At 46.0% G+C, this 21652-nt stretch overlaps 1 long non-coding RNA gene across 1 annotated transcript; it reads left to right on the plus strand.

Annotated features, from left to right (window-relative positions):
* The first annotated feature begins 3499 nt into the window (after positions 1-3499).
* LOC125946244 (uncharacterized) lies at positions 3500-8577 on the plus strand. The gene is made up of 3 exons (XR_007467489.1): positions 3500-3813; positions 7608-7828; positions 8157-8577. It is a non-coding gene; the product is annotated as an uncharacterized LOC125946244 (long non-coding RNA).
* Positions 8578-21652: the final 13075 nt, after the last annotated feature.

Genomic DNA, 21652 nt, shown 5'->3' on the forward strand with positions numbered 1-21652 from the left:
GGCGTTCTCGAACTTTCCTATCAGTGTCGTGATCGCGTAGCATGGCCAAAGCTTGGGATCTTCGAGCCTTTCCTCGTACCTTCGTCCGCCGCTGTCGGAGCAATCTCGAGGGGGGGTGGGGTGATGACTCATCCTGTTGGTGTATGCTCACGCGGTAGTAATATCTGTCGACTCGCCGGGTGAGAAGGTGTCCCGGCGCGCGGGTGTGCTCTCTCTCTCTCTCCGGTTAACGTCACTACGTCGAGTCTCTTCCAGACGTTTTGGCGCCGTTGTTAGCGTTGTTGCTTGAGGCGTATAAGCTCTCCCCCCATGTTGAAGTTGCCGCAGGGCCGGCGTGTTCTTTCGCTGGCTTGCGTGACACGCGGCGCGCGCTTGGATTACGCGCTCTTTTGTGACACTGCCCCCCACTTTAAGAATATTATGCAATAATATTGTTACGGTGAATGGAAAGAAGAAGGTGACGCGAACGAGAGGAAGACGAAGACTCGGGCCGTTGCCTGAACGCCATATTTCTTCGCTTGTAAATATACATCCTTCTACACTCGTGGGCCTGCTTTCTTCCTGCAACATTTTGGTGGAAGGTGCTGGGTACAATCACGGAACTTCGCAGTGGACGTCATCTACCTGCCGCCACAATGGCAGATCAACCGACACAACCGACAACGCCTCAGCAGTCCACGCCAACGGTCATCCTCACTCATCTGCGGGACCCGGGGACATTTTGTGGCAAGGACAACACCGACGTCGAGGACTGGCTTACGATGTACGAACGAGTGTGCGACAACAACAGGTAGGATCCAACAATGATGCTCGCAAACCTCATGTTTTATCTGACAGGAACTGCGAAGCAATGGTACGATACGCATGAAGCTGACCTAACCAGTTGGGATGTCTGCAAAGAAAAAATGCGTGACCTGTTTGGCAGACCTGTCGGTCGTCAGTTGGCAGCAAAAAAAGAACTTGCGTGCCGCGCTCAGACGTTCACAGAATCCTATGTCGTGTACATACAGGATGTGCTGGCTCTCTGCCGCAAGGCTGATAACACCATGACCGAGGCGGACAAGATTGGTCACATACTAAAAGGTATAGCAAACGACGCCTTCAATCTCCTGATGTGTAAGGATTGTGCCACTGTGGATGCAATTATAAAGGAGTGCCGGCGCTTCGAACAAGCGAAAGGCCGCCGCGTCCCTCAACATTTCGACAGGCTGCCCAATACAGCCGCGACATCTTCGTGCGCAGACCCGCCGCGGTTCGTTCAGCCGACAGGATCAGAAGATCTAACGCGTATCGTTCGCCGTGAGCTGGAGGCCATGGCTCCAGCTCCAATTCGTTCCGACTGTCGGGAAAGTGTGCCCGCTATCTCGCTTATACAAGCGGTCGTTCGGGAAGAAATAGCGAGTTTGGGCATTCCATCTCTCTGCTCGGTCCGCCATACGAACACCTACCAGATTTCTCCGGCCGCTCGCTCCCAGACGCAAAGCTTCCCGCCACTCCGCCGCAACCCCGCTGAGTGGCGCACACCGGATGACAGACCCATCTGTTTTAATTGTTCCGGTATTGGACACATCGCCCGTCATTGCCGTAATCGCTGGTCGTCGTCTCCTCGGTGGTCGTCTCCGAGTCACTACCGCCAAGTACCAGACAATCGCACTTTCTCGCCCTACACGCCGCGTCGGAACATCAACGCCGACAGTGCTCCACCAAGATCCAGCCGCTCCCCGTCTCCGCAAGGCCGTCGGTCGCGTTCGCCTCTCGTTCACCGCTCTTCGTCCCCATCTGCAACCGGTCGCTTCCCTTCGGGAAACTAGACGGTGCAGCTCCTGGAGGTGAAGCTGCAACTCCGACCCGGCCCACAAATCCTCTGTTGACCCTGCCTACACGTGGAAACCTACTGGACATTGAAGTTGATGGTGTTCCTGTCACATCTCTCGTTGACACAGGAGCGCAGCTTTCAGTTATGAGCGCTGCTCTCCGCCGAAGGCTCAAAAGGTTCTGACTCCCGCCGTACCGTGCACTGTGCGAGTCGCCGATGGGAGTACTTCACCTGTTCTTGGAATGTGCACAGCACGTGTGACCATTGCGGGCCATTATAGCGTTGTTCTATTTATCGTCCTCGAGCGCTGTCCACACGACCTAATTCTCGGCCTCGACTTCCTTTCGAAACACTCTGCCCAAATTGACTGCTCCGCAGGTGTTGTACAGCTGGATCTGCCGCTTCCTGCCGACGAAGACGCAACAACTTGTGCTTCACCCCGCTTATGTTCTGCTGAGTTTGCACGGCTGTCTCCACAGGCGGCTACCAATGTCCTCCTGACGCCCTGTCCTCCCGTACCTGATGGCGAGTACGTCGTGTCTCCGCTTACTGACGTGGTTTTGTCACGAAATATTGCCCTACCGAGCACCTTAATCCGGATCCTCGAAAACTGCGCTCGGGTGCCCATCCTCCATTTGTGCAATCGACGGTACAGAAAGTGCCTGCAGGAGTTTTGTCGCAAACGCTGCGCCTATCGCTCGAGCGTTAGTTCACAGAGTCTTTTCATCGACAAAAGTGCTTGCAGTCTTTCCCACAAACAGCTAAGTGTTCCTTTAACCAATATTCTTGCCCAGAACACGAGAAAAATTATTGATCAGCAACTCAAGCTCAGGAAATTGCCGCGGATCATGCAAGGGTTCACGCACTCACTTCGCACACCTGCCCTGTGATAATGGCGGCGCGGCATGTAATGCAGCTGGGCATGCCCATGTGCATAGCTGAATTGGAAAAAGGTCCATTCATTTGAGCCTATAGGCACTCATCATCATAGATTTGCAACCGTTTGCACTTTTTAACATTTGCTCTTATGATGTCACTGACGCCTACTCATGCTAACATTGATTCATGCCCGGTCATGTCAGAAATTTCACGAGATCGAAGCCGGTTGTATATTTCACTTTTTTTCTTGACCAAATAGATATGGTGGGCACGCCATTCAAAAGCATGCAACTGAATTTTGTTTTTAACAGAACCTAACAGTTTACCAGAAAAAGCTACCAAAGACCAACTGGTGAAGGCTACATTTTCATGCGGAGTGCTTTTTCTCAAATTTGAAAGTATCTGTGAAGCAACATAAACGAAACATGGACACGTAACTATTATTACATAGTATATACAAACATAAAGGATATAAGTCGTATGGTTTCCCTTTTTAAGAGAAAAAATGCCTTCTAAAAATTTGAGAAATGCTACATTTTACAATATTGTACAACCGATTTCACCTTTCATTTTTCAGTGCATGAAATTTTGCCGAATTTGTGCCTGTGCGTGTAGAACTAGAAGGAAATAGTATGCAATAACCATTTGATGGCAAATGAGTGACTACGGCTTAAGCGGTCAGGCATGGGGTTCAATGGGGGCTGGGTGGGGGAATCTTCGCGACTACATTTAAACTGCAATTACACATTAATCGGGTACGTATTAATGAGGTTTGACTGTACCCGAGTTCCTTGAGTGTAGGCAGAAATAATTACCTATGTATTATTGCAGCGTCATTGTACAGGTCATGTTTGCAAGGTACCAGTGTGTGGTATGTCCCACACAATGTTCCTGACAGACATTTTTGGTTTATATACCCCGGCAATGTGTAATGGTTACATTATGCTCTTTCGATAGCATGGGACTCCTATATTGCTTCTGAAGTCTTAAATCCTTACCTTTTATGAGACCTGGCAATTCAAGGGAAAAGTTGTACATTTTCTTTTGTAGCTGACATGGACATATTCACTGGAGAGGCCATCGATGTTGTCATCGGATCCTCAAGAGATGACGGAAAGGTAACTTTAAAAGTCATAGAACTGTTTTTTAAGGATCGATGTTACATTTACGTTCTGAAAGGGCTCGTACATTTCAGAGTGGGGAAAGAAACTGAACTATGTCCCTTTTGTTTTTCCGTTATGGATGTAAGTAGCTGTGTATGATCCACGAACTAGATTTATGGCCGAGTACCATATTTATTCAAATCTAGGCCGGTCTCACTCCTAAGCCAGCACCTGAAGGTCATGAAGCCGGTGAAAAAAGTGTTTTTCTTGAATGTAAGCCGGACAAGTTAGGGCAACAGACATAAAACGCGAACAGCATTTATTAGTCACGACCCGTCCCAGCCCATGCAGTGTTGTTGCTGCTAGCCTTGTTGCTTACCTTCTTATCGTTGTCAGCATAAAAGAGCAGACAATTTTTGGTGCCATTTAGTGCACTTTAGATGCTGCATTCCTTGAAAGCATGCAATCAAGCTTCATGGTGTGTCCCATGCTGCAGTGACCCAGCTCGCCACTTGTGTTAGTTATGTGCATTTAGTACAACCTGTTGCTGTTAGCTTATACGCTTTATTACTCGGCCAGATCGCGAAGTATTTCCGCAGGCAATCCATCCTCAAAATGCTTGTTGATACAGACGTCAAGTGGCTGAGGCTGGTCCATCATGCCACCTGGTATAATAGCGATGTCCATTCAAGCTTGGGAGAGCACAGCCTTCATGCTGTCAGTAAGGTGCCCACAGTACATATCAAGGACAAGGAGACAGTTCTTGGGTGACGTTGCCATGTGATCCTAATCCACTAGTCAAACGTGGCACTCGTCATTCGCCTGCTCGCATTTGCCTGTGTGGCAGCATTTCTGGGAAAGGGCTTCTTAAGCCGGCAGTGGCTTCTTCTTATAAATTATGTATGCAGGCAGCTTATGTCAATCAGCTGTGCCATGCAGCATCATGATCGCATGTTGCTTTCCGCAAGTGGCCGAGTACATGACGCCCCTTTGGTGCTGTTGTCATTGGCTTGCTACACCACAGACATACCAAAATAAATGAAAAGGGGTCAGTTTACAGCACTCTACTGCAGCCACTTTGATTGGCTGGAGTGGCCAAGTAGAAAATCTGACCCTGGTAATATGCTTGCTCTGGTATTTTTGTCTCACATAAATGTTTTAGTTGTGTTTATTGTTGCTTAACACTATTGCCACAATTTCCTGTGTAGAACAGTGTCCCATGAAAGCACAACTATGCTTGCTCTCAATGCATACAAATGTACGAGAAGTGTTTGCAGATCATCTGCATTTGCTGGTGGTAGTAAAATTAAGAGTGTGCAGAAATGACAGCAGTGGGATAGTGGGCATGAAGAAACAGTTCTGTGCGAGACTAGCTTGATGGCTCCTCTAACTAAGCCGCCATAAAGCGATCTCGGTGCTTGTGGAGATGGCCGTTTTCGCTGCGTCTTCCAAGCCCATAAAAAAATTGCTGCCACACAGAAGAAATAACTATATAAAATGAAATTGTACTTCTACTATAAGTTAGATGGTGCATTGCGCTCGTAGTGACGCAGGTCTCCAAAACAGCGCGAGAAAACATAATTTGTGGACTAATCCTTCATTATGGTAATGTCACTTGTGTGATGAAATCTAGGGTTTGACGAAAACTTGTCTGGCGAGGAAAGAACATGGCTGAATAAACATACATCCGCCAACTGAAGAACACAAAAACAACAGATTGACGTTTTGGCACCCACTACGGGTGCCTTGTTCACAATGAACGAATGCATGGTGATCTTTATTATATATGCGTTGGAAGACGTAAGGCCCTTGCGTACAACTTAGGGAGGGGGCCCCGTGTCCGGTTTATTATGTTAGTCGTAGATTGTAGTATGCAAAATGATTCAAGAAGCTATCGGGATAATTTCTTCTCTCTTTTGATGATGAAAGCCGAATGCCAGTTAATACTGTGACCAGTCTTCTCATGATGCTCTGCTAGGGCGCTGGAAACCGTGTGTCCTTTGGCTACATCATTGCGGTGCTGCTGTAGCCTTCTTTTAAAGTTTCGCGTCTCGGCTACGTAGCACGCCTGGTAGTCCTGGCATGGAATTTTGTAGATGATGCCGGGATATTTTTCTTTTTCGAGGCAGTCTTTGACTCGGACGAGTTGTTGTTTTAGCTTGCTTGAAGGGACATGGCAGATTTGTACATCATAATCTTTGAAAATTCTTGACATTGACTCGTTCACGCTTCGTGCATAGGGGAGAGCCGCCCGTTTCCTTGTTCTCATCGGCCTGATGGGGGTTCAGCGGCACGCTTTTCTTCAGTCTTTATAAACTGGCTAGGGTAGCCATTGCTGACCAAATCCTGCGTTACTCTCTTCCACTCAGCTCTGCGTGCGTCAGTAGTCGAGCACGATCGGAATGCACGGGTGAACAGTGTAGAGGCAACAGATCGTTTGTGTCCAACGGTATGGGCCGAATAAAAGTGCAGATATTTCCCTGTGTGCGTAGGCTTCTGATAAATGCTTGTTGAAAGGCCGGATGCAGTACGCATGACTTCAACGTCAAGTAAAGCCAGGCGACCATTAACTTCTTTTTCAACGGTGAATTCTATTGTGCTTTGGAAAGCCCTCGAAGGTAAAGCCCTCACGACATTCCAGCCCGCTCCAAAATTGTTCCTGCGGTATGTCGACGATTGTTTTTCCATTATCTGCCGCAAAGACGTCGTACCTTTTCTGCAGCACTTGAACTCTTTCCAAAGCACAATAGAATTCACCGTTGAAGAATAAGTTAATGGTCGCCTGGCTTTCCTTGACGTTGAAGTCATGCGTACTGCATCCGGCCTTTCAACAAGCGTTTATCGGAAGCCTACGCACACAGGGAAATATCTGCACTTTGATTCGGCCCATCCCGCTAGACACAAACGATCTGTTGCCTCTACACTGTTCACCCGTGCATTCCGATTGTGCTCGACTACTGATGCACGCAGAGCTGAGTTGAAGCGAGTGGCGCAGGATTTGGTCAGTAATGGCTACCATGGCCAGTTTATAAAGACTGAAGAAAAGCGTGTCATCAGGCCGATGAGAACAAGGAAACGGGTGGCTCTCCCCTATGCATGAGGCATGAGCGAGTCAATGCCAAGAATTTTCAAAGATTATGATGGACAAATCTGCCACATCCCTTCAAGCAAGCTAAAACAACAACTCGTCCTAGTCAAAGACTGCCTCGAAAAAGAAAAATATCCCGGCATCGTCTATAAAATTCCTTGCAAGGACTGCCAGGCAGGCGTGCTATGTGTGTTTTTCAGTTGGCGAGTGTACGTTTATGCAGCCATGTCACGTGTGTGAAGGTTTTTTTTTCTGTATGTGTACATTAATGTTGATGGCATAATTATGTAATCATGCAGTCCTTGGAACGCAATGCTTGTGCACATTTCTATATTGCATCTAGTGACCGCACAGATCAACCTGAAAATAAAGAGTGGTCCTACAGACAACACATGTATTTGAAATTCGGCTACCCAATGTCAAGGTAGATGTTAGTGAGTTCATCGAGCTATAGATAGCAGTGAATATTCTTGCAGATCATTGTCAATTTAACAAATTCAGCGATTGCTATTTACGCTTGGGAGATTTTTATGTGGGATTGTCTAAAAGATTTTTTAAAATTTTACTGTATAATTTCGTTCTGCTCATGCAGGTGAGCCCACTACAACTAATAAATGGCCAGAATGCCAGAAAACAGTAGAGTTGAGAAAATGCATAGTGTATATCGTCCAGTATAAAACCTGTTAGCTACAAGCTATGTATGTGTTATTATATATTGCAGGTGTATGCTGGATCCGGGCAATGAATAGAAAAGGCTGCTTGGGGGACATTGTTGCGGTCTACGTCTGACTATGTTCTGCCGTATGGCGTCCACAACGTATTGGATGCCAGATGAGCTTAAGAACAGAAGCGTGACCGGGACTTTGTCCAACAAGTCGCGATCCAAGGGAAGGACTGAGGCCAGACCAGCCGTGACACCACAAAAGTTGTCATCCTTGAAAAGTATATGAACATACTGTTCTAATGAACTGATCTACTCATGTATAGATGGCACATGCAAATAGCCACAGTAAAAGCGAAGCTAGTGCTAAAGCACTGTGTTGCGATCATCTGCTACTGAAATATTTCATGTTAAAACTGTAGAAAGAATTTGAGGCATGTGAGTTAACATGAAAAAAGTAATCTGCAGTTTGGTTATTGAAAATGCAGCTTTGCAAAAATATTTCATTGAACCGTGGGCATATTGTTGGGAACTTGCACTGTGCATGCTGGAAATTATTGTTTAGATGCTTTCATTAATTTTGTACTCGTGATTGCTTTTCTTGCGCAGGCCTCCTCCGGATCTTCATGGGCAACCGTGTCATGCCGGAAGACGAGAAAAAAAAAGATTGAAAGAAGTGCGCAGGCAATTGGTGCAGAAACTCGCTGACGCGCAAAGAAGGTAGTGCTACTGGTACTGATTGCTACGGGGCTTGTCCCAAAAGTTTGTGCACTGAGCCAGCAAAAACGCGGCAGAGAATGTAGTGACATGAACTGCTCAAACTTCTGGGACAGACTTTGTATATTTACCTTACCAGCTTAGCACTTCTACCTTTCTTTGTGGAGTTAGTGCTTACCGTATTTACTAAAAAATAGGTCCAACATGAGTATAGGTCGACCACTATATATTGAATTAGTTGAGAAATTTAGAAAATTTTAGTTTGAATTAAGTCAGCCAATATCTTTCTTTAGCAGTAGTAGTGTAAACTTAAATTATTTTTCTTAAGGGTCTTGGGTGGTGGGTGGGTGCCTCAGTTTAGAGCTCCATTGGTCTCTGCAGCTTGCTGGGCTTGATCGAGAAGAGCTCTCTGGCTCTCTAGATTTTCGCTAGCAAGCCAAACGTCCCGCTGCCTGTTGCTTGGAATTTGTGCCGTTAGGGGGTGAATTTAGAATTTGGAAGTCGTTGCTTACATATCCACATTACAGGACGAGACTTGGCCCACCAAGGGAAGTGGCAGGGTGTATGCATCTTGTGAAGTATTTGGATGTATGGATATGCGTGGAGGACCACAAAAATAGCGAAGGAACGAAAAAGATTAGGTCTATCTTAAAGAGACGGGAAGAGTGTGGATCAGAGAGCAAATGGCGATAGCCGATATTCTTGTTAACATTAAGAGGGGAAATGGAACTGGGCAGGCCATGTAATGCGTAGGATGGATAACCGGTGGATCATTGGTTACAAAATGGATACCAAGAAAGGGAAGCGCAGTCGAGGATGGCACAAAACTAGGTGGGGGGATGAAGTTAGGAAATTTGCAGGCGCAAGTTGGAATCTGCTAGCGCAGGACATGGGTAATGGAGATCGCAGGGAGAGGCCTTCGTCCTGCAGTGGACATAAGTATAGGTTGATGATGATGTGTGTTTGTAAGAAGAGCCAGTACCTGGCCTGTTTCCCTGTACGGTCTGGGTGTAGGTGGCTGTATTTTTGTCTCTTTGGTCTCCGAGGATGTCGTGCTGGTGGATCAGGGGTATTCCAGTAAAACACGTTGTGGGGCTAGTTGGTGCATAGCTTTCAAAAGATGAAGCGCCAACAGTGACAGCACATTAGGAAGGAACAAAGACAGGACAGGCGCTACTTGCAACTGTTTATTGTGGTCAAAGGTGGTTGAATATATAGCCATGGGGAGAGGGGGGGACGAAAAAGGCGGAACACTGATTGTATGAATGCGCACGCGTGAGAACACTGAAGATGTGCATGAAGGAAATGGCGAATCTAAAACTTATCTAAAACACACTTTCATTTGTGTATATATTCAGAGACGGGGAGCTGACACATGTTTCCCCTCTCTTCCTAATCTGGTTGGCCTCCAACAATTCACGTGCCACAGAGTCTTTACTTTTAAACAAGATTGTAGTATCTTGAAGCCTTGCTTCACATGCTTGTTTATTTTCATTGCCGCAGGCCTTGCAATGAAGAGGCAAGTTTGAGCCATAACCATATTTCAATGAAAGCTTATGCTCCCGCAGGCGATCATTAATACATCGGCCAGTTTGGCCGACGTACTCTTTCCCACACTTCAGCGGTATACGGTATACAACTCCTTCCTCACACTTCACAAAAGGATTCGTATGTTTAATGGAACACCCTGCTTTCTTAGAGTTATCAGAACCAATAAGGCGGCACAAAGTAGCAAGTTTTCCGGGTGCGGAAAAAACCACAGGAATTTTGTATTTGACAGCGACGTGTTTAAGATTGTGCGCCACTTTGTGAGAATACGGAATCACCATTGGTTTGGCTTTCTTTTCGAATGTTTGACCTTCTTCAGTGCTTCTTTTTCTTTCTTTTTTCGCCTTTTTCAATAACGCCTCCGAAACTGCACTTACAACCGAACAAGGGAAGCCAGCCTTCCTCAATTTCAAAATCTGTTCGTCAAAGCTTCTTTGTGCCTTATGACAGCACGAATTTTTAAGGGCGGATTCGAGGCACATAGTGGCAATCGCACGTTTAACAGTCTTGGAGTGTGTAGACTCGTACGGCAACAATTCCTTGTGGGCACGGGGTCGATACATCCAGCAGGAACCTTCGTCAGTAAGGGTTATGTCAAGATATAAAAACTGCAAGCTGTTATCCTTGGCTAGTTCAAAAGTAAAATCTAAGCCTTTGCCGTGCTGTTTAAGCCTTTGCCGTGCTGTTTAGATTTTACTTTTGAACTAGCCAAGGATAACAGCTTGCAGTTTTTAGATCTTGACATAACCCTTACTGAAGAAGGTTCCTGCTGGATGTATCGACCCCGTGCCCACAAGGAATTGGTGCCGTATGAGTCTAACACTCCAAGACTGTTAAACGTGCGATTGCCACTATGTGCCTCGAATCCGCCCTTAAAAAATCGTGCTGTCATAAGGCACAAGGAAGCTTTGACGAACAGATTTTGAAATTGAGGAAGACTGGCTTCCCTTGTTCGGCTTTAAGCGCAGTTTCGGAGGCGTTATTGAAAAAGGTGAAAAAAGAAAGAAAAATAAGCACTGAAGAAGGTCAAACATTCGAAAAGAAAGCCAAACCAGTGGTGATTCCGTATTCTCACAAAGTGGCGCACAATCTTAAACACGTCGCCGTGAAATACAAAATTCCTGTGGTTTTTTCCGCACCCCGAAAACTTGCTACTTTGTGCCGCCTGATTGGTTCTGATAACTCTAAGAAAGCAGGGTGTTCCATTAAACATACGAATCCTTTTGTGAAGTGTGAGGAAGGAGTTGTATACTGTATACCACTGAAGTGTGGGAAAGAGTACGTCGGCCAAACTGGCCGATGTATTAATGATCGCCTGCGGGAGCATAAGCTTTCATTGAAATATGGTTATGGCTCAAACCTGCCTCTTCATTGCAAGGCCTGCGGCAATGAAAATAAACAAGCATGTGAAGCAAGGCTTCAAGATACTACAATCTTGTTTAAAAGTAAAGACTCTGTGGCACGTGAATTGTTGGAGGCCAACCAGATTAGGAAGAGAGGGGAAACATGTGTCAGCTCCCCGTCTCTGAATATATACACAAATGAAAGTGTGTTTTTAGATAAGTTTTAGATTCGCCATTTCCTTCATGCATATCTTCAGTGTTCTCACGCGTGCGCATTCATACAATCAGTGTTCCGCCTTTTTCGTCCCCCCTCTCCCCATGGCTATATATTCAACCACCTTTGACCACAATAAACAGTTGCAAGTAGCGCCTGTCCTGTCTTTGTTCCTTCCTAATGTGCTGTCACTGTTGGCGCTTCATCTTTTGAAAGTGGATCAGGGGTTCCTCGTAGGGATCCTCGAGCAGTTTGGTCGGCCTTCTCATTTCCCTTGTGCCCAGAGTGTGCCGGGCACTACATTATTGCGTGGTGCCATTCTAGGGTGGTGCCTAGCATGCTGTGGATTTTGTGTGGAATGGTGCCCGTTATATATGAATGGACCACTGCCTGGGAGTACTTCAGGACCAATGGAGATTGTTCTTCTGCATCTTGAAAGGCCAGTGCTATGGCTGCTGCCTCCTCCGTGCAAGCCAAAGGGGTCCGAATGGAGCCAGTTATCACTGCGGACTATTGTGAATTTGTTGCCACTCTATGCACGTCCGTGTAGTATATGTCTGGATTTCTTCCATGTTTGTTTTGTAAGTTCTTTGATCGTGCTTTTCTTCTGCGTTGGTTGTGTTCCGTGCTCATGTTCTTTGGGATTGCTGAAACAAATTTTCCCTCTTCGGTATGTTAAGCAGCAAAACTGTTTCTTCCCTGCTGTATTGCCCACTCAGTGGCATCCCACCTTTTACAGCAGGACCCTTCCTAGTTCTGTTGAATTCATATGCTGTCAAAGTGTGCCACGACCACCACCGTGGTATATTCTTCATATGTGACGTAAATACCAAGAGCGTCCACTTCTTGATGCTCGTGTGTTTTGGTAGCTCCGGAGAAGCCTCGTATGCTGCCCTGATGATGGCGCTCACTTTGGTCATCTTGGCCTTTTCAGCCTTTGAAAAGGGAGGCGAGTCAATGCTGCAAGCTGGATCCTCTTCGTACTTGCGAGAGAAGTCATCCTTGATGGATGCTGCACAGGCGTCCTCGGCACCCCAAATGACGATGTCTTTAACGCTGTCGAGTGTGCTGTATATGCAGCATCATTTAAAACCAGTCTGAATCTCAGCTGGCAGGCCCCCTCGCACATTCTTAACCCATGTTGAGACTTTGCTTGTCTCCAATGATGGTCCCCAAACATACCTTATTAGATTTCTTAATACTAGTTTTGCTTTCTACTTTGTTGTGTATATTTACTACAGGTTACAAATAATGTACTAGTAAAGCAGGCGCCCATGTGCTGCTTGAACCCAGGCATGGCAGAGGAATGCCATTGCCTCGGTACTTTTGCTAGCTTTTTCATGAATATAGGTAGAAATTTGTTGGTAACATAGATTGAGTAGCTTCATTTATTTCGAGAAATAGTACCTATGTACAGTAAATACAGTATTTTTGTTTGCATGTATATGATGGCTGCGTGTGAATTACTGTGCAATAAAACTTTGAAACCATCAATCAAAGGTGTATTTTCTATTTAGGAACTGTCTGACAGCATAATCAAGCATGCTTGATGACGCCACTAGGGATCGTATTCTCGGAAAATCACATTCGGAGGTAGTTTCACTTTTGCGAGAATCGGCACTGCATGCCTGCGCACAAGCGTCGGGAAAATGCAAGAGCTTTCGTGGGCCGAGCCATGAACTCTCGCGAAAGTGAAGCTATCGCTGAAAGTGATTGCCAGAGAATACTGCCGCAATTGCGGCCTGTCGGAATAGAATGTTCCGACAGGATTACAAACCGACAGGCTGAAACCGACAGGCTGACACCGACAGGCCGACACCGACAGGCGGACGCCGACAGGCAAACACCGACAGGCTGACAAGCCCACAGGCTTACAGGCCGACAGGCCAAAATAACATATAGCCGACAAGCCGACAGCCTGTCGGATTTTTTGTCTGGGCGGGCTCGGGCTTACCCGAAAGCCCGGGCCCGGCCCGGGTAGAGGAGTTTTTTCACGGGCTCGGGCCGGGCTCGGGCACGGCTTGTGCTTTTTGACCCGGGCCTGGGTCGCGCTCGGGTTTTTTTTGACGCGGGCCCGGGCCGGGCTCGGGCTTTCTGCGAGTCATTCTCGGGCATCTCAACTCTGAAAAACATGTATTTTTCGATCTCGAGCTGGGTTCGGGCCGGTTTCGAGTCGGGCTCGGGCCTGGCTCGGGCTTAAGGTAAAGGGGTGGCGGGCCGGGCCGGGCGGGTACCGAAGATGATTTCCGGGCCCGGGCCGGGCCCGGGTCTTGCCATAAAAGTTTTGATCGGGCTCGGGCGGGCCGCCTAATGTAAAAAATCGGCCCGTGCAGTGCTCTACTGCGGCGCACTTGATATTTCACACACTACAACGTAACTTTAACCACGTCCTTTATTATTAATTACTTCACAACAATGTTCACTACTGCTTTATGATCACCCGCCGGGGTGGCTCAGTAAGCTAAGGCGTTGCGCTGCTGAGCACGAGGTTGCGGGATCGAATCCCGGCCCCGGCGGCCGCATTTTGATGGAGGCGAAATGCAAAAACGCCCGTGTGCTTGCGTTGTAGCGCACTTTAAAGAACCCCAGGTGGTCAAAATTAATCCGGAGCCCTCCACTACGGCGTGCCTCATAATCAGAACTGGTTTTGGCACGTAAAACCCCAGAAAGAAGAAGAAAGAAACTGCTTTATGATCGGTGTGATATACACTCAAATTTTCAGTTTTCACTGTAGTTAATGTCTTTGCCAAGGTTAAATCAATGCACGTTCCGCGAATGCACGTTCGGCCGTCTTTACTTTCCGTGGTCTACCCATAGTGGGGTAGTCTAGAAAGTGAACCGAAGCAGTTACTAGGCTGGAAGGGTTTCGAATGACGTCAACCCTCTTTCAAGCAGCTGCATAAGCTTTGCAACAGCTGCAACCTAATCTTACGGACCGCGCCGAGCAGGTTTCCGTTGTTTGCCCGCAGCCCTTATCATCCATCATGTTGGCTCATCACTTTGAAGCTTGTTTTTGTGGTTTTTCTTGCGAAAACGAGTGCTTAGTTGTACGATGAATGCCTGAATTCAAGTAAGCTATACTGCTATACCTGCAATTGTTAGCGATTCGTCGGGATCGTTTTTTGATTACAACGGCGGACACGACCGAACCCTTGGCTGGTAGAGGTACAAAGCTTCGCTTTAAAATTCTCAAGTAACTTTCCTTTTATATCTCACGATATTGTGTCTAATGCCATTTCTAGAGTAGTTAGTGTTCTCAATATTCCATTTAGTGCAAAATTTGAACATATTTATCAAGTTTTCTAGAAGTGCACTGGGACACCAGATAGCCCTATTTTCTAGGCGTGCATGGTGTTTCCTATCTGCACTCGGCAACTATGATGTTTATACAAAAGTTTTAAGTAGGAAAATGACACTTCTATTGCAGCGTGTATTATGCATGGTCATTGTGTGGATAATCGCACGTCTAGTGGTACATTTCAAACTGGTTGTATGCTTCATTTATTAGGCTAAAGTTGCAAGGGCCACGGCACTACTACACATTATGCCAAAACTAAGCAGAATGTCTGTAATTGTACAAAATTTAAGTGATACACAAATGGAGGAAATGTGTGTCCGCATGGTTTCTTGCAACCAATCTTGCGCTGGGGTCTTCTTGTTTATATAATGATCGATGAGAAATGGTTTGTTGCTCTGTTATCCTGGCACTAATTGTGGATTGCTGCTACTGTGCCCTAGCTTCACCACGCCTTGCAAAGGTACCAGCTGGGGAAAGCGCCACCGGCACATTTCCTTTGGAGCCAATACAAAGGGAAGGTTCTGAGGAGATGATGTGCGAGTCTCTTTACATTTTTACACAGCCCATAAAAGTCGAATAACTTCGAGGTTGCTTTCATTCTGCAGTTCATTCTTGACACCTAAACGTATGACAGAAATGTTATCTGTATCATTCTGCAAAAAAGCTCTAGGCTTTCAACTTGCTACATTATTTGAAAAGTCTCTCTCGCATCATTTAATTTATGCAGAGAACATGTTCAATGGCTATCATAAGTGCCACAGGTATGGTGCAAAGTTTCTGCAGGCAGATTTTTTCCAATCTTGAGATGCTTAATCATAAATGATGACGCGAGTATGCACAAGGTCTGTCTCAAAAGTTATTGATATATGTTTTAAAGAAATAATTTCGCTAACTTTCGGACATATTGTGGTCACCTTCAAAGTACTCCCCATTAGACACAATACAATGATTCCACCTCTTCTTCTATTTGCTGGAAGCACCCTTGAAAGTCTTTAAATACCTATAAATTTTTGTCACCGGGACCTGTACAAATCCTGATACGTTACATTTACCAGAGTGCTCTGAAACAACCAAATATGCTATAAATGTACCGCTTCTGCTATGAACTAAATACTTTTGTGTTTCAGCGGTGCTGCTGCGGGTGCAGCTGGAGGTGTGGCAGCAGAACAGGGACGTCCTGCATGAGCTGCAGCAGCTGAGGCATGAGGTACGGGTCATGTCTCAGAGGCTGGATGAAACTGAGCCTCTCGACAGGACCCGTGCAGTGTCTCAGCCTGCTTTGTCGACGGTGCCTCCAGTTCTTCCTCGGCTACCTCCCAACAATATTGAAGATTTGGAGGCAGCAGAGGCAGCCGTGCGGGATGAGGCTGTGGCTGCCACCTTGGTTTGTATTGCCCTTTTATTTTTAATTATAAGGCTATGTAACATGTGGCAGTTCTGTGCTGTTTCATGAAACATTCTGTGGGTTATATGTGACGGAACTTTGCATCGTACACACTAAAGAGTTCATGGAAATAATTTGTTCCATGTTGTATAGTTTCTAATGACATATTTGGACTGGACCTTAGTCTCTTTAACATGCATCTAATCTAAGCGTACGCTAGTGTTCTTGCAATGAGGCCTCATCGAAATTTGACCATGACTGCCAGAATGATATCTTTGTCCTCAAGCTCAGCACCATAACGCCATAGACACTGACCCACCATAGTTGCTTGCTGGATCGGTGATTTCCAACAGCTCCCCGTAGAGATACACTCATGAAGCCCGAGTAAGTCGTGAAGTTAATAAAAATCTATTGCTGATATAAAATGCAAATTGTAGCAGCTTTCTATAGAAAGAGACAATGCAGAGAACTTGTGAATAAATCCTTTTTGTTGGACGAGTTGGTACATCGTGAATGATAAATAGCAGTTCAAACAAGTGGGACACAGCACAGGAAAAGGGGTGCAATGATGTTCTGTATATACTGTATTTACCTCATTTTAATCTACAGTTTTCTTTTATAAATAACAGAGTTTGAAAACTGCATTGCAATTGGATATATAATGAAAACCACATTTACAGCAAGTCTAGTGTACCTGTTGTCGAATTGCCTCATTGCACTAACATTTCTTTTTTTCTTGTGCTACAAGCCCATGCAACAAACTCCTAAACTATCCAGTTTCATGCTATGGTTAAAAGCGTTTTCTAGAGCACTGGCAACTACTTTAAGAATGTAAACCCACATACCATGTGGCCCGTGTTACTTTTTATTCCGCTACTCTGATTTTTCTGTGCTTTGTTTTATCTGCTACTACGCTCTCATTTTTCTGTGCTTTGTTTTATCTGCTACTATGCTACATTGTCTAAGAGAATTTATGCCCTTCAGATTGAATAAGTGAAATACCGTATTTACTTGTGTAATGGACGCCCTCGCATAATGAACGCACCCCCAACTTTCGTCGTCAAAATTTCGATTTTTTTCTCCCGTGTAATAAACGCACCCTGAACTTGCTGCCGTGAAGTAGGAGAGACACAGTATGATTGGGCGTCTGATATGACATTCGGTGGGTACGATTGTATCTGACGCTTGGGGCCGTACGTCGTGTAACTCGGGGCGAGACTCTAGCTGCTCTCGGGTGAGTTACACGACATACGGCCAGAACAATCGTGCAGTAGCACTTTTATTATTCAGCATTATAGCAGTCCGGCTACTCCACCTAGTAACGTACCTTGGATGAAATGAGCAGAGCAAATCTGGGAGCTCTTGGTAGGCTCCCAGATTTGAAAAACACCGTTGAGGAGTAAATGTAATGAAAACAGTCGATGCTCCAAGAGCTATATACTCGCCGTCACGCAACACACTGAATACCACAAGTCGCACTTCTATGGATATACCCAAAAAATAGCACAAAATATGCGCAGGACGAGCGCGCGAGCGAACAAATACCAGCAAAAACGATCAAAAGGAACGGCTACCGGAAGTTTTCTAGGGGCGCCGGATGCCGGCGCACAGCGTTGCCAGAGCGCGGTGGCGCTGGATGAAACCGTCTATATAAGAAAAGTACAGCCATCCTTTGATAAACGCCGCTTCTCTCTCTCCTGTATCTCCGATTGGACGATGATAGCGCGCGCTTTTCACTTCTTTATATTTTGTTTTCTTCCGCCTCAGAGCCATGTTGAAAGCCCTCTGCGCAGCCGCCGCCGCCGCTAGTAGCTACAGCGTTTGACCGCTGGCGCCACGCTGCGCCGCTCGCGCGTACCGCGTTTCTAGGTGGTTTCTTTCACCGAGGGCGCTCGAACGCAATCATATGGTTCGCATGAATGCAACCCTTGAAAGCGTGGCTGTATGGCACAGCCACGGTAGAAGAAGACGGCGTTCCGAACGGTCGCGCTTTGATGTCCTCCGCTCAAAGGGATCAATCGGCCACTGGCCGAGGTGCTGCCCAGGCTCAAGCCAGCAGTAATGACTACCGTATCGTCCTGCCTCGTCTCCCAACTGGTAAGCTCGTCACCGATTCCGTTTTTCTACATGCTGACCTAACCGGACGCTCATATCGTGCTCAAGACTTCAGAGACGCTCTCCGGAAGATTATAGACTTGAGAGAAATAATCTCAATAGGACAATTCCAGATGTCCCACGTCTGGATGGTGACGTGCAAATCGCCGTCTGTGAAAGCCAGATTAGTGACCTGCGGTGAATTTCTGGTTAAGTCTAAGAGATGTGTTGTGATTGATCCGGAGCCAGCGGAGGTAAAGATTTAGATGCTATGGCTTCCTGAACATTTAGAGGATGCTTACATACGCGAGGCACTACAGACTTTCGGAAAAGTGCTGTCAATATCCAAGGAAAGCTGGAAAGTATCAGATATGGAAGAAATGCGAACTCTCAATCGAGATGTTCTGTGACTTGCTGATGGTGTCAGTGTCGCCGATATCCCACACTTACGGACAGTCTGCGGAATACAAAGTCTTCTACTCATCCCTGGAAGACCACCACTGTGCCTTCGCTGCCACAAAGTTGGTTGCCACGATTGCCGACGCTTTGGGCATACGACTGCAGACTGTGTAGTAACGTATGCTGACAAGCTGCGACATCGCACACGGCCTTCAGATGACGCACTGCAAGAACACATCATGGATGTCACAGAGGTCCTATATGCAACGGGAGATCTGCCAGCTGACACCAGCGAAGTTCCACCACCGGTCAGCGCAGAAGCTTGCGAGACTGCATGAGATCACAACGGCACAGTCTGAGCCTGTGGAAGAGGCAACAAAGAAGAGTCACGAGCCAGAGACCGTTGAAGCAGTTAGCGGCGAACTCGCAAAAGAAGATATTCCAGTTGCGGAAACCACCACTGCTCAGCCACCGAACCAGTGTCCAACCCCTATGGAGAACACACTCTCCAACAACACTTTCCTGAAGCGCCGTGCCTCGACAACCTCTGTGTCGAGTGAGGAGAACAGCACGCGTAATGCTTCCAGACAACTGCGTCGCCGACGTTCACCCAAACATAAAGAGAGGCACCGACGGTCAAGATCTAGAAGGCCTGGTGTTGGCGGAGGAGAGGAATCTCCTTCATATACATACACTCAAGGAAGTTCACATTCCAGACTCGATCGTATATATGTTTCGCCATCGTTGATTTCTAGAAGTCTCCAATGCAAAATACACCCTATTTCGTTCTCCGACCACTGATTGGTAATTACGCGACTAGGCGGAGACACTCGTGCTAGTTTCCGGCCTCAGTGGGCACTCTGGAAGTTAAATTCATCTATAATTGGTGATAAAATGTTTACTGATCAGGTATGCTTAGCACTGAAAAATTGCTTCTCTCTTGATTTGCCAATATTCGCTGCATGGGAGCTTTTTAAGCAAGAAATCAGATCAGTCGCCATTGAACTTGGTTCTATTAAGTCGTTTAACAAAAAGTATGAAGAGAAGAAATTGCTGAAAAGTCTTTATAGCCTTTATGAGCTTGAATGCGAATCTCCTGGAACGTACGCTGATGACATTGCAAATGTGAAATGTGACTTGCAAAAGTTTGACGCAGTGCGCTATAGAGGCGCCCGTGTTCGGTCACGTAATAACCGCGCCTTACTTTCTGAGAAGCCGACACGTCAGGCTTTGATTGATGAACGCCGCCAGGCTTCTACGAAAGTTATTAACGACATGTATTCGAAAGACGCATTAGTAACTGACACGAGTGATATTGTGTCTCAATTCGAAGACTTCTATTCGGTGCTCTTCAGTGGTGCTTCTGGAGACCAGAACACCGAGCTTCTACAATACTTTGCGTCTTTAATAACTCCTCTAACTGATGAAGACTGTTCAGTCATTAGCGGTCCCTTTACTAAACAAGAGGTAGAGGTTGCCATTGATCAGTTACCCATGTCAAAAACTCCCGGTCCCGATGGCATTTCGGGTGAATTTTATAAAACCTTTAAGTCAATTCTTACGCCTGTTCTACTGAATATATTTTAACAAGTTTTGAACTAGAGGAATTACCACAGTCTTTCACAAAAAGCCACACAGTCTTAATACCTAAAAGTACTGACAGAGAAAAATTACGTTCTGTTGATGGTTATAGACCGATTACATTGTCAAACGTGGACTACAAAATTTTTGCTAAAATTTTGTCCAATCGGTTGCAGGTAGCGATTTCAATTCTTATTGGCCCTCATGAAACATGTGGTATCAAAGGCCGTTCTATACAAACTAACATACACGTCGCTCGCACAGTTCTTGAGTGCTGTTCGACTTCTTATGATCAACTTGCAATGCTCCAGATTGACCTCGCAAAGGCATTTGATCGGGTCCGGCATTCGTTTTTATTTTCTCTTCTAGAACACGCCAATGTAGGATCCACAGTGCTTAATGGCGTTCGACTTTGTTATAGTCATTGTACAACCCGCTTTGTTGTCAACGGTAGCCTCTCTAATCCCGTCCACATCCGTTCTTCAGTGAAACAAGGATGCCCTATGTCCCCACTCCTCTTTGCCCTTTACTTAGAACCACTCTGTTTGAGCATTTTGAACTGCAGCAGTGTTCGTGGTTTTAATGTTTTTGGTAATGAGGTAAAAGTTTTAGCATACGCTGATGATATTGCATTTTTCTGCAAAGACAAGCCCAGCATCGATAAAACTCTTTCTATCATAGAAGAGTTTGGTTCTGTTTCCGGTGCGCGGATGAATAACACTAAGAGCTCAGGGCTATGGTTTGGATATTGGGCCATTACACCATCACATTATGCTGGCATTGAGTGGTACTGTGTGCCACCTAAATATCTAGGAGTTCCACTGCATGCCTACAAGTTCAGTGCACACTACTGGAGAGAGCGCGTTCCAGCCCTCCAGCACTACACAAATACCTTTGTCCCGCACCATCTATGAATATTTAGAAGAGCAGAAGCCTGCAACATGTTTTTGGCAACTAAAGTTTTCTATGTCTTTCAGGTTCTTCACTGCGCAAGGCTTTACATTCAACGATTTCATAGGATTTTTTCAACGTTTATATGGTCTTCCAGTTTTGAACCTATGAGACGCGACAACATTTTTCGACCAGTGAGTGCTGGAGGGTTAGGCTTGGTGCATTTATATCTGCGACAGTTCGTCTCGCGCTTTTTCTTTTTTCGGGATAACTCTCATCCGGTATTACGAGCTTTCATGCAGGTTAACCTGGTTCATGTCCTGCCAGAATTGGTGGTGTCCTCAGATTTAATTTCTAGACCTTGTTTATGGGGGTTTATGCGTGAGGTTTATTTTTCTATTTCTTTTCTGACTGTTCGATTTTCTAAACATTATTTGTTTACTGCGTCACGAAAAAATCTTTACAAAGATTTAATATCGATGTTGTTCCCTCCGCCGTTTTATCGATCCGTATACATCACATTACCTGGACATGATGTGTTTGCGAGAGGGCGCAAAATGCCAGTTCCCCCTTCTACAAAAACTTTTTTTTATAAATTACACACTGAAACATTACCCGTTAAAAGATGGCTGCATA

This window comes from Dermacentor silvarum, chromosome 6 (assembly GCF_013339745.2).
Source record: "Dermacentor silvarum isolate Dsil-2018 chromosome 6, BIME_Dsil_1.4, whole genome shotgun sequence".
In the NCBI taxonomy this organism is placed as follows: Eukaryota; Metazoa; Arthropoda; class Arachnida; order Ixodida; family Ixodidae; genus Dermacentor; species Dermacentor silvarum.